Genomic DNA, 13,399 nt, shown 5'->3' with positions numbered 1-13,399 from the left:
CAAGTCAGGAGACTTGTTTGCAGCCCCACATATTAGCTCATCACTTATTAGCTGTTTGGTCTTAGATAAGTTCTTGTCATCTCTGATTCATAATTTCATCTATAAAATGGGGACAAGAATAACAGCCCTGTTTAACATAGGTTAAATGTTTCAAGAATTATACAACACTACATTATGTTAGTTTTCTTCTTTTTGTTTTAACTCTGTGGATTGTAACTTCCTCTAAAGTGATCTAAATGATCCTAAAAACTTTCATACAAATTTTTAATAAATGTAGTTATTATTTTACAACATTAAGAAAGCTCTGTATCGGTAGTTAACTTGTGTTTTTAATGGAAGAATCCTTTGAAATGATACTCTTTCAACAATCATTTAACTAGGCACCAGGTCTTACCCTGAACTGTGATAAGATACATGAAACAATCCTTACCATAATGAGTTGTTTTGTGATGGGCACAGACACAAATAAATAATTTTAAAATATTGTAGCTTCTGTTCCTGTGCAAGATGTCAAACTATATGTCCTCCTGGTTCTCTTCCTCCAACCCAACCCTGGAGATTATACAAAAGCAACAGATAGTATAAGGAGAAACATTAAGTAACTGGCTTCCAGAATGGGAGGGAAACAGCAGTCAAGAGATAGAGAGGGCCAAGTGTTACAGACTGGGAAAGTCTTCTTAGTTGTGACCTTTTCCATTCTTCATATTGCTCTGGGCAGAGAATTCCCACCCCACACAATGCAATGAAACAGGAAAGCTCTGTTACCACCCCAGGGCCATCTGGAGGGTAAAGGAAATTATAACATCAGGTAAGCATGGGAGGGAGACGCCAGAGGGAGGAGATATGGGGATATATGTATATGTATAGTTGATTCACTTTGTTATACAGCAGAAATGAACACACCATTGTAAAGCAATTATACGCCAATAAAAATGTGAAAAAAGAAAAATCAGGTAGGCATCAGAGAACAGCTGGTTTGGGAAGTGGTAACAAGTACAGACACCTGCAAGGCCCCTGCATGTTCTATCCTCACCCTACTCCACAAAGAGAACAGAGGATGGTAGGACCTGGAGAAGATCAGCCTCTAACCAAGTAAACAGGAAGTTATTTTTGGAATCAACTCTTAAGCCATATCACCCCAAATCAAGCCCTTACGTCCCCACCTCTGCTCTCTGAAATCATCCAAAGAAACACAAATCAGAGCCTAATGCTTTCATTCTTCTCCTCATGTAAATATTACTAGCTTATAACTTGGTACTCCCAGGAAAAAGATAACCAGATACTTGCAGAGTATGAGCATTATGAGAGAAAGGCAACAAACTGAACAATCTACACCACAGGAAACAGAATGAACAGACCAAAGGGAACACAAATTTAAAATAAACTTAATAAATATCCACCAATTGAATGAGTACATTTTTGAAACTGCTGAAAGAAAAAACTCAAAGGATGAGTTAACTAGCAAAATGAATAGAAGGAAACATCATACTAATGAGCAGTAAGTTCAGGTCTAGAAATTCTCCTAAAAGTATTAAAAAAACAGAATCGAAAATATAAACATTTTCAAAAAGCTAAGATACACAGATGAAATCTAAAAGTGTCAATAACTATCTAAAAGGATTCCCAGAAAGAAAGGGGAGAAAGTAAACAGAGTAGACACTTTTAGAAAGATTAAGATTTTTCCAGAATCAAAGGCTGAAAAACCCAGAAAGAAAAACAATAGATAACACAAAAATCCAAACATGATGTGAGGAAGAAAGGAAGTAGGATGAAAACTGTGAAACCTTTAGAGAGAGAGAGAGAGAGAGAGAGAGAGAGACTGATTTTTCAAGCCCATTAATAGGCAAACAACAGAAAGAAAAAATAAATCTAAAACCAAACTTTTGAAAAGCTAATAAACAAAATCTTCACAAGCATGATTAAAGAAAAAAGAAAAAGAGAAATATAACATGAATAGAATTGATAAAGGAGAAATGACCACATATAGATGAGCAACCAAAAGAAATATAAAAGAATACCACTTAAATCTTATGACAATAACTTTGAATATCTAAAGGAGCAGGTAATTTCATAGTAAAATTCAAATTACCAAAATTAACTCAAATGAAGTAGAAAAATTTTTTAAAGACTACAAGAAAATGGAAAGGAGACAAAAGTTCTTCCATTGAAAATGACATCTGGATCAGATGGATTCAAAGTTAAATTTTACCTAAACTTTAAAGAACTGTTAATTCTAATATTAAAATACTGCAGGCCACATGAAAATAAAATACAAAGAACCCCAAATCATGTCATGAAGCTAACATAACCTTAATATCAAACCATGATAAACCTCAGACCAGTGTGACATGTGATTAAAGATGTAAAACGTATAAATAAAACACTAACAAACGTAATCTATCAATGTGTCAAAAGAATAATGTACCATTGAAAAAAATAATAAGGTTTATTCTAGGAATTTAAATGTGATTCTATATTTATTCTTTCAATAAATATTTGGGAAGCTGTGCAGAAAAGAGCTAACACAGCAATATTTATAACAGCTGAAAGGTGGAAAAACAACCCAAATGTTCAACTAAAGAATGAATAAAATACTGTGTGTGTGTGTGTGTGTATATATACACACACACACAATGGAATATTATTCAGCCATAAAAAGAAACGAAGTACTTAAACATGCTACAACATAAACACTGAAAACATTTTGATAATTGAAAGTCAGTCACAAAAGACCACACACTATAAGATTCCATTCATACAAAATGTCCAAAAGAGAGAAACCTAGAGACAGATAGTAGATAAGTGGTTGCTTAGACTGGAGAAGTGGGGGCTATGGAGAACGAGTGGGGACCGGCATGGAAAGTGATAGGTAAAGGGTACTCAGATTCTTTTTTTTTCCTTCCAGTTTTATTGAGATACAACTGTCATATGCACTGTGTAAGTTTAACATGTACAGCATAAAGATCTGACTTACATACATTATGAAATGATTATCACAATAAGTTTAGTGAACATCCATCATCAAATATAGATACGCAATTAAAGAAGTAGGAAAAAATATTTTCCTTGTGATAAGAACTCTTAGGATTTACTCTCCTAACAACTTTCACATATATCAAACAGCAGCGTTAATTCTATTTGTCGTGTTGTGCATTACATCGCTAGTTCTTAGTTATCTTATAACTAGGAGTTTGTACCTTTTGACAACCTTCATCCAGTTTCCCCACTCCCCCCACCCCCTACCTCTGGTAACCACAAATCTGTTCTTTGTCTATTGAGTTTATTTTATGTTTGTTTATTTTTGAAGTATAACTGACCTAAAACATTATGTTAGTTCCTGTTACACAACAAAGTTATCTGGTATTTCTATACATTTCAAAAAAAAAGTTACAATATGTCACCTTACAAAGATATTACGTAGCTATTGACTATATTTCCGACACTGTACATTTCATACCCATGACTCATTTATTTTGCAAGTGGAAGTTGGTACCTCTTAAGCTCCCTCACTTACTTCTTTCCTTCCTCCGACCCTCTGCCCTCTGGCAACTACCTGTTTGTTCTCTATATCCACAACTGTTTGTTTTGCTATGTATGTTCATTTGTTTTGTTTTTCAGAGTCCACATATAAGTGAAATCATACAGTATTTGTTTTTCTATGTCTGATTTATTTCACTTAGCATAATGCTCTCTAGGTCCATCCAAGTTGTCACAAATGACAAGATTTCATTTTTTATGGCTGAATAATATTCCATTGTATGTATATATTTATATATACATGTATACATATATATATATATGTAACACCTCTTTATCCATTCATCTACAATGGGCACTTGGGTTGCTTCCGTATCTTGGCTATTGTAAAGAATGCTGCAATAAACATAGGGGTGCATACATCTTTTCAAAATAGTGTTTTTGTTTTTTTCAGGAGTGGAATTGCTGGATCATATGGCAGTTCTTTTTTTCTTTTTCTTTTTTTTTTGGCAGCTCTATTTTTAATTTCTTGAGGAATCTCCATATTACTTTCCACAGTGGCTGACCAATTTACATCCTTACCAATAGTGCATGAGGGTTCCCTTCTCTCCACACCCTCACCAACACTTGTTATCTGTTGTCTTTTTTATTGACAGCTATTCTGCCAGGTGTGAGGTGATATCTAATTGTGCTTCTGATTTGCATTTCTCTGATGATTAGTGATGTTAAGCATCTTTTCATGTGCCTGTTGGCCATCTGTCTGTCTTCTCTGAAAAAATGTCTATCCAGATCCTCTGCTCATTTTTTAATCAGGTTGTTTTTTGGATGTTGTGTTGTATGAGTTCTTTGTATACTTTGGATATTAACCCTTTATCAGATATATCATTTGCAAATATCTTCTCCCATTCAGGAGGTAGCCTTTTCCTTTTGTTGATAGTTTCCTTCACTGTACAAAAGCTTTTTAGTTTGATGTAGTCCCATTTGTTTATTTTTACTTTTGTTTGCCTTACCTGTGGAGACATATCCCCAAAAATATTATTAAGACTGATGTCAAAGAGAGTATTGCCTATGTATCCCTCCAGAATTTATGGTTTCAGGTCTTATATTTAAATCTTTAATCCACTTTGAATTTATACTTGTGCATGGTGTGACAGATTAATCCAGTTTGATTCTTTTGCATGTAGCTGTCCAGTTTTCCCAGGACCATTTATTGAAGATGTTGTCTTTTCCCCTGTATATTCTTGCTTCCTTTGTGGTAGATCAATTGCCCATATGAGTGTGGGTTCACTTATGGGCTATTTTGTTCCATTGATCTATGTGTCTGTTTTTCCACCAGTATCATACTGTTTTGATGACTGTAGCTGTGCAGTATAGTTTGAGGTAAGGGAACATGATACGTCGAGCTTTGTTCTTCTTTCTCAAGAATGTTTCAGCTATTCAAGGTCTTTGTGCTTCTATACAAATTTTAAAACTATTTGTTCTAGTTCTGTGAAAAACACCATTGGTATTTTGATAGGGATTGCACTGAATATGTAGACTGCCTTGGATAGTAGGATCATTTTAAAAATATTAATTATTCCAATCCATGAACACATCCATCTGTTTCTATTGTCTTCAATTTATTTCATCAGTGACTTACAATTTTCCAAGTACAGGTCTTTTACCTCCATAGTTAGATCTATTCCTAGGTAGTTTATTCTTTTTGATGCAATTGTAAATGGGACTGTTTTCTTAATTTCTCTTTCTGATAGTTCATTGTTAATGTATAGAAATGCAACAAATTTCTCCATATTAATTTTGTATCCTGAAACTTTAATGAATTCTTTGATGTGCTCTAATAGTTTTTGGTGCCATCTTGAGGATTTTCTATGTATAGTATCATTTCATCTGCAAACAGTGACAGTTTTACTTCTTCCTTTCCAATTTGCATTCCTTTTATTTTTTTTTCTCATCTGATTGCTGTGGCTAGGACTTCCAATACTTTGTTGAATCAAAGTGGTGGGAGAAGGCATCCTTATCTTGTTCCTGATCTTAGAGGAAATGCTTTCAGCTTTTCACTGTTATGTGAAATGTTTGCTGTGGACTTGTCATACATAGCATTTATTATGTTGAGGTAGGTTCCTCTATACCCAAATTGTTGAGAAATTTTATAATGAATGGATATTGAATTTTGTCAAAAGCTTTATCTGCATCTACTGAGATGAACATATGATTTTTATTGTTCAATTTGCTAACAGGGAAATCACACTGATTTGCAGATATTGAACCATTCTTGCACCCCTGGGATAAATTGACAATGACATATGACCTTTTTAATGTATTGTTGAAATCAATTTCCTTATGTTTTGTTAAGGATTTTTGTGTCTATGTTCATCAGTGATATTGGTCAGTAATCTTTTTTTTGTAATATCTTTGCCTGGTTTTGTTATCAGGGTGATCCTGGCCTCGTAAAATGAGTTTGGAAGTGTTCCCCTCTCTTCAATATTTTGAATAGTTTGAAAAGAATAGGTGTTAACTCTTCTTTAAGTGTTTGGTAGAATTCAGCTGTGAGGCCATTTGGTCCCGGACTTCCATTTTTTGGGAGTTGTTTAATTACTGATCCAATTTCTTTACCAGTAATTGGTCTGCTAATATTTTCTATTTTTTCCTGGTTCAGTCTTGGAAGGGTGTACATTTGTAGAAATTTGTCCATTTCTTTTAGGCTGCCCATTTTATTGGTGTATAATTGTTCATAGTAATCTCTTAGGATCCTTTTTATTTCTGTGGTATCGATCGTAACTTCTCCTTTTTCATTTCTGATTTTATTGATTTGGGTCCTCTCCTCTTTTTTCTTGATGATTCTGGCTATTAGTTTATTAGTTTTGTTTATCCTTTCAAAGTGCCAGCTCTTAATTTTATTAATCTTTTCTAGTGCTTTTTTTTTAGTCTCTATTTCACTTATTTCTGCTCTGACCTTTATGACTTGTTTCCTTCTACTAACTTTGGGTTTTGTTTGTTCTTCTTTCTTTAGTTCCTTGAGGTGTAGGGTTAGGTTGTTTGAGATTTTTCTTCTTCCCTGAGGTAAGCTTGTATCACAATAAACCCTTCTGAGAACTGTTTTTCCTGTGTCCCACAGGTTTTGGATTGTTGTGTTTTCATTTTCATTTGTGTCTAGGTATTTTTAAATTTCCTCTTTGATTTCTTTAGTGATCCATTGGTTGTTTAGCCTCCACATGTTTGTGGGGTTTTTTTGTAGTTTTTTTCTTGTAGTTGATTTCTAGTCTCAAAGAGTTGTGGTCAGAAAAGATGGTTGATATGATTTCAATTTTCTTAAATCCACCACAGCTTGTTTTATGGCCTAGCATGTGATCTATCCCAGAGAATGTTCCATGTGCTCTTGAAATAGCTCTAACGACCAGAAGGGAGTGTGCTGTTGTGGTGGGCTGACTACTGTGGGCAGTCTAGTAGGCATGGCTGGCTGCCATTCTGGTTGACTGCCAGGCACTGTTTTGCGTGGAGACTGCCAGCTGCTGGTGGGTGGGGCCAGTTCACAAGGCTGCTGGCTGTGGGGCCCGGGGTGGAGGCGGTCCTGGAACTATTGCTACCCCACTGGTGGGTGGAACCAGGTTTTGGAGTGGGTGGCTGCAGGAGTGGGGGTCTTCATTCTAGAGTCAGCCTGCTGGTGGATGGGGCTAATTCCTGACACAGCTGTCTGCAGGGCCCATGGTGTCCCAAAGCTGTTGCTAGCCCACTGGTGAGTGGAGCTGGATCCTGGGGCAGCTGGCTGAGGGGTCCAACATGTCTCCAATCTGGTGGCGAGCTGCTGGTGGATGGGGCCAGGCCTAGGAGATCCCAGGCTAGTGCAAGCTCACTGGAGGACAGAGCTGGGTTCCCAGTTCTCTGGCTGCAGGGCCCTAGGGGATCTTGGAACTGGTGTGGGCATGCTGGTGAGCAGAGCCCATTCTGACACAGCTGGCTGTGGGGTCTGGTGTATCCCAAAGCTAATGTTAGCCTACCGGTGGGTGGGGCCAGATCCCAAGGTGGCTGGCTGAGGGGCTGTGTTGGTCTTGGGGCTGGTGTCTGTCCACAGATGGGTGGGGCCAGGGCCCAGGGGTTCCCAGGCCTGGTTCCTGCCCAGTGACTAGCAGGTAAGGGCAGATCCTGGAGCTAGTGCTGCCCCACTGGTGAGCGGAGCCAGGTCCTGGGGCCTGGCTACAGGTTCCTGGAGCTGGTGCTTTGGCCTGCTGGTGGGTGAGACTGAGGCCCAGGGGATCCCAGGGTTAGTGCTGGCCCACTCTTGGGTGGAGTTCTAAGGTCCCTGGCTGTGGGGTCCTGGGGCTAGTGCCAGCACACCAGTGTGTGGAGCTGGGTCCTACAGTGGCTGTGGGCTCATAAGATCTTAGAGCAGCAGTCCTGCTGGTGGGTAGGGCTGAGCCTCAGGCCAGCTAGTTTCTTGGCCTGAGGCATCCTAGTATTTGTGCTGACAGGCCAGTGGGCCTGGCCGGGTCCCAGCACTAATAAGCTAGAGAGAAGAGTCCCAAATGATGCTTGCCAGCACCAATGTCCATGTGGTAGAATGAGCTCCCAAAAATGGTGCCACCACTGTCTATGGCCAGGATGAGCCCCAGCTGCCTTCCGTCTCTCCAGGAACACCTCCAAGATCAGCAACTCAGACTGACCCAGGGTCCTTTTTAAATTACTGCTTACCCTGGGTCCTAGAGCATGTAAGATTTTGTATGTACCCTTTAGGAAGGGAGGCTCTATTTTCCACAGCCCTCTGGCTCTCTAGAAAGTAAGCACCACTGGCCTTCAAAGTCAAATGTTCTGGGGTCTCATCTTCCCAGTGCAGGACTCCGAGGCTGTGGAGCTCGATGTGGGGTATGGACCACTCACTCCTTGGGGAGAACCTCTGCAGTTGTAGTTATCCTCCCATTTGTGGGTGTCTAACCTGGGGGTTATGGGTCTTTACTATACTGCATCTCTGCCCTCTTACCTGTCTCGTGTATATCTTTAGTTGTAGAACGTATTTTCTGCTAGTCTTCTGGTTTTACTCACTAATAGTTTCTCTGTAAATATTTGTAATTTTGGTGTATTCATGGGAAGAGGCGAGCTCAAGGTCTTCTTACTCTGCAACCCTTGGCCACCCCACCAGTATCATACTGTTTTGATTACTATAGCTTTGTACTACAGTTTGAAATCAGGAAGTGTGATGCCTCTAGTTTTGTTTTTCTTTCTTAGGATAGCTTTGGGTCTTTTGTGGTTCCCTACACATTTTAGAAGTGGTTTTTCTCTTTCTGTGAAAAATATCATGGGAATTTTATAGGAAATGCACTGTATTTATAGATGGCTTTTGGTAGTATAGACATTTTAACAATATTAATTCTGCCAATCCATGAACGTGGGGTATCTCCATTTCTTTGTTTGGCTTCAATTTCTTTCATCAACATCTTATAGTTTTTAGTGTACAGATCTTTTACTTCCTTGGTTAAATTTATTCTTAAGTATTTTATTGTCTTTAATGCTATTATAAATGGGACTGTTTTAGTTCTTTCTTTTTCGGACAATTCATTGTTAGTGCATAGAAATGTAACAAATTTCTGTATGTTGATTTTGTATCCTGCAACTTTACTGAATTTATTTTTTAGTTCCAAAAGATTTTTGGTGGCTTTTAGAATTTCCTATATACAGTATCGTGCCATCTGTAAACAGAGAAACTCTACTTCTTTCTCTCTGATGTAGATGCCTTTTATTGCTTTTTCTCGCCTAACTGCCCTGTCTATAACTTCCAGTATTATGTGGAATAGGAGTGGTGAGAGTGGGCACCCTCATCTTCCTGATCTTAGAGGAAAAGCTTTGGAGTTGAGTCTGATGTTAGCTGTGGGCTTAAAAATATGGCCTTTATTAAGTTGAAGTATGTTCCCTCTACGCCCGCTTTGTTGAGAACTTTTATATTGAAAGTAAGTTGAACTTTGCTAAATGCTGTTTCTCCATCTATTGAGATGCTCATATGATTTTTAACTTTCCTTCTATTAATGTGGTATATCACACTTATTGATTGTGCAAATGTTGAGCCACCCTTGCATCCCAGGGATCAATCCCACTTGATCATGGTGATGGAGCCTTTTAATGTGCTATTGAATTTGGTTTGCTAATGTTTTATTGAGAATTTCTGCATCTATATTCATCAGCAATATTGGCCTATTGTTTTCTTCTCTTATAGTGTCCTTATTTACCTTTGGAATCAGTGTAAAGCTGGCCTTGTAAATGAGTTTGGAAGTATTCTCTCCTCTTCAATTAATTGGAAAAGTCTGAGAAGGATTGACAATTTTATCTTACGCAAGTATTTCAAACTTATGATTTAAAACTTTGAATTTGAACTTGAAAATGTGCCAGGAGTTTGAAAGGGGTGGGGGGGAAGGAGAGAAAGAAAATCACTGCTGCTTTCTTATGAATCAGTGCTTTACCAGTAATAAGTTAACCCCAAAAAGCAAGATTCCAGGGCTTCTTTCCTTCGTTACCCTAGATACTAACTCCATTTTCTTCCCCCAAATTTTAAGCCCAGTACCTTAAATAATTAGGAAATCTACAGCACACTAAAGTCTTTAGTTGGGGTAAATTTCTTTCCCTATTTTTAAAACGGAGAAGACTAGGCTACATAGAATTTATTCAAATTCTAACAAACAGTGATTTGATTAGGCTACTAGAACAGTCTAGGTAAATGGTAATAATAGCTTAAATTGGACTCATTTTATGGTTAAATTGTGTGCCCCCCCCCCAACACCAAGAAAAAAAAAAAAGATATTTTGAAGACCTAACCTCTAGAACCTCTGGACATGACCTCATTTGGAAACAGGGTTTTTGCAGATGTAATTAGATTATGAAGAGTTCATTAGGATGAGGCCTAATCCAAAAGACTAGCAGAAGTCATTAGAAGAAGACACACACACACACACACACAGAGAATACCATGTCAAGACGACAGGCAGAGGTTAGAATGATACAGCTACAAGTCAAGGAAAACCAAGAATTGATAGCCACCACTGGAAGCTAGAAAACGGCAAGGAAGGATTCTATGCAGAGCCCTGAGAAGGAACCAATCCTGCCAACACCTTGATTTTGCACTTCCAGCCTCCAGAACTGTGAGAGAATAAATTTCTATTGTTTTAAGCTATCTGGTTTGTGGTACTTTGTGACAGCAACCCTAGGAAACTAACACAATAGCTGATAAAGCCATGAGACTCCTTTATTTGTTCTTTTAAGTATATTGGGTTTTGATTATAAAATAGTATTTGTTTTTTTATATAGATATCTAAAATACATATAAATACTGCATAAAGGAAATCAGAAATAACTACAGTCTAGGTATAGTAGGGTAGAATAGTAGTAGTATAGTCGTACAGAATCACTGTTAATAAAGCAATTGAAGTTATTCTTAATAGTACCCTGGCCCAGCCATCAAACTGTAAAGTGAAATTTCATTTTAATATCTTTTCACAAATAAGCAATACAGCTACTCAAGGACACACTTAAGACTTTTCACTGATATATTACAACTATTCATCTTACTAGTAAAAGTATTTAAGGCTTTATTTTAGATAACTAGATTGCAAGCTATCTATAGGTATACAGATACATACACCTATATATAAATATGTAGCAAGTTAAAGCAATAAAAAAAACTCATTCGTTATAGAGCTATCTCATTTTTATAAAGTTGAAGGATTACAGTAAGAAAGATAATTGAAGAATAGATGTCCTTTGATAGAGAAAACCACTGTCACTCTACAAATAGAGGAACTGGAGAAGACTATACTAGAAAATTTATAAAACAAACACAGAAAATAAAACTAAAGCAATAAGGACAATCTATACCACCACCACCAAAAACAGCAAATTTTAAGTAATTTTCAATGTTTTGTACTTTTTTTGCTCAGTTTCTTTGCGTACAATAAAGAACTGTGCTTTATTTCTTCTGGCTTTTACTAATCACAAGTTTTCACTGGTAACTAATTAGAGAAAAACAAGAGTGCATGTGTATCCAGGACACAGAGTATGAACATTAAAGGCAATGGCTTATGGCAATCTGCTTCAAGACATCATCTTCAGAAGAAAAGCATGCCAAAGCAGGCATAACCTAACATTCCTTTGCCTTGACAAAGTCCCAAACTGAACTCTTGTTTTACCTACATCTTCTTCCCCATCTTAGCTGATGATAACTTCATCATCCCAGTTGCTCAGAAGAAATATCTTGGTATCATCTTTGACTCCTCTTTCTTGCATATCTCAGTCAGAATGTGACCAATTCTCACCACCTCCACTTCTACTATTCTGGTCTTAGCCATCATCAGCTCTTCCCAGGATTGCCAGAACAGACTCCTAACTATCTCCTAGCTTCTACCCTTACCCCTTACAGTCTATCCCCAAGATTAGACCAAGAAATCCTTCTAAAATTAAATCATAAAGTCATCCCTCTGCTCAAAACCTTGTAATGGGTCCTTATTAATTCAGATTAAAAACCAGAAAGTCTCTATAATGGCCTGCAAAGCCCATACAACCTGCTAAGAGTAAAAAACACTTTATTCTATACTCTCACACCACTTCTGAGCCCAGATGTGTGGGTTTTTACACAACAAGCAATTCTCTAATGCTCAGCAGAAATTATAATTTAACTCAATTGGACATTACCGGAGTTGGGGTAAGACTCCACAAGTCAAGGGCTCAGTCCCACCAGACTGACCCCCCCACTTCAGACACCAACCACAAGTCCCAAGTTGTCATCTGTACTTCTGATCAATAACCAATAAGTTAGGGGTTCCCACCGACCTCTTCCATGGATTCAATTCACTTGCTAGCACTGCTCTGGAAAATAGCTTACTTGAGTAGATTTCAAGTTTATTTTAAAAGGATACAACTCAGGGACAGCCAGATGGAAGACCTGCAAAGGGCAAGTATGTGGGAAGGGGAGCTTCCATGCCCTCTCAACAAACGCCACCCTCCCAGCACCTCCACAACTTCCCCAACCCAAAAGCTCTCTGAACCCCTTCAGTTAGGACTTTTTATGGAGGCTTCATTATGTAGGCATGCTTGATTAAATATCTGGCCATTAGTGAGTAGCTCAATCTCCACCTCTCACCTCCCTGAAGGGGTGGGGGGGGCGGGGGGAGGGGGGTGCTGAAAGTTCCAATCCTCTAATCACATGGTTGGTTTCCTGGCAATAAGTTCCCACCCTGAGGCTAACCTCCAGCCACCAGTCATCTCATTAGCACACAGAAAACTTTTATCACTTTGTAGATTCCAAGAGTTTTAGGAGTTGTGTGCCAGGAAACAGCCAGATACCAAATATATATTTCTTATTATGTAACACCCGCCCATCTTCTCACCTCTAACTTCATCTCTAACTACTTTCCCTTTACATTCTCCCTTTCAGCTTCATGGGCCACCATGAAAACTCCTGCTCTAAAGCCTTTACACTATCTATTCCTCTGCCTGGAATACACTTCCCCTTGATACCCACAGGGCTTCTCCTTGGCTCACTGCATGATTGCTGTGCTCAAAAATCACCTTCTATATGAGGCCTGTACTTATTTAAAATTGCAACCCACTCCACGTTCCCAATTCCCCTTTCCCTGATCTATTTTTTCTTTTCTGCTTGGCATTCTTCACCAACTAATATAGTATACAATTGATTCATTATTTTTATTATTGTTTATTATTGTTTCTCCTCCCAATCCTCTTAGAATATAAAGTGAATTCCAAGCATCTAGAACAATGCATAGTACATGGTAGGTAGTTATTAAATACTTATTGAATGAAGCTCAGGAAATAAAGTGAAACCTCAATCAACAAACCCTCTGAAATCAACAAAGATGACCTAGGCACTAAGGGTACAGGACAATTTCCCATCACCTTGCAGCTAGGTTAGTGTCAGTACTATACTGACAAG

The 13,399-nt window shown here is 38.1% G+C and overlaps 1 protein-coding gene across 1 annotated transcript in view; it reads right to left on the bottom strand.

Moving 5' to 3' along the window:
• Nucleotides 1-13,399, bottom strand: part of USP53 (ubiquitin specific peptidase 53) — a 73,251-nt gene that overhangs the window by 55,180 nt on the left and 4,672 nt on the right. Inside the window, exon 2 of the mRNA XM_082462767.1 lies at nt 431-552. The gene's annotated coding sequence lies outside the window, so the exon portion shown is untranslated. The remainder of the gene's footprint in view (nt 1-430; nt 553-13,399) is intronic.

Source organism: Balaenoptera physalus (genome assembly GCF_965194825.1).
Source record: "Balaenoptera physalus genome assembly, chromosome: 5".
NCBI lineage: Eukaryota > Metazoa > Chordata > Mammalia > Artiodactyla > Balaenopteridae > Balaenoptera > Balaenoptera physalus.
This window is presented reverse-complemented; position numbering and strand designations above follow the sequence as displayed.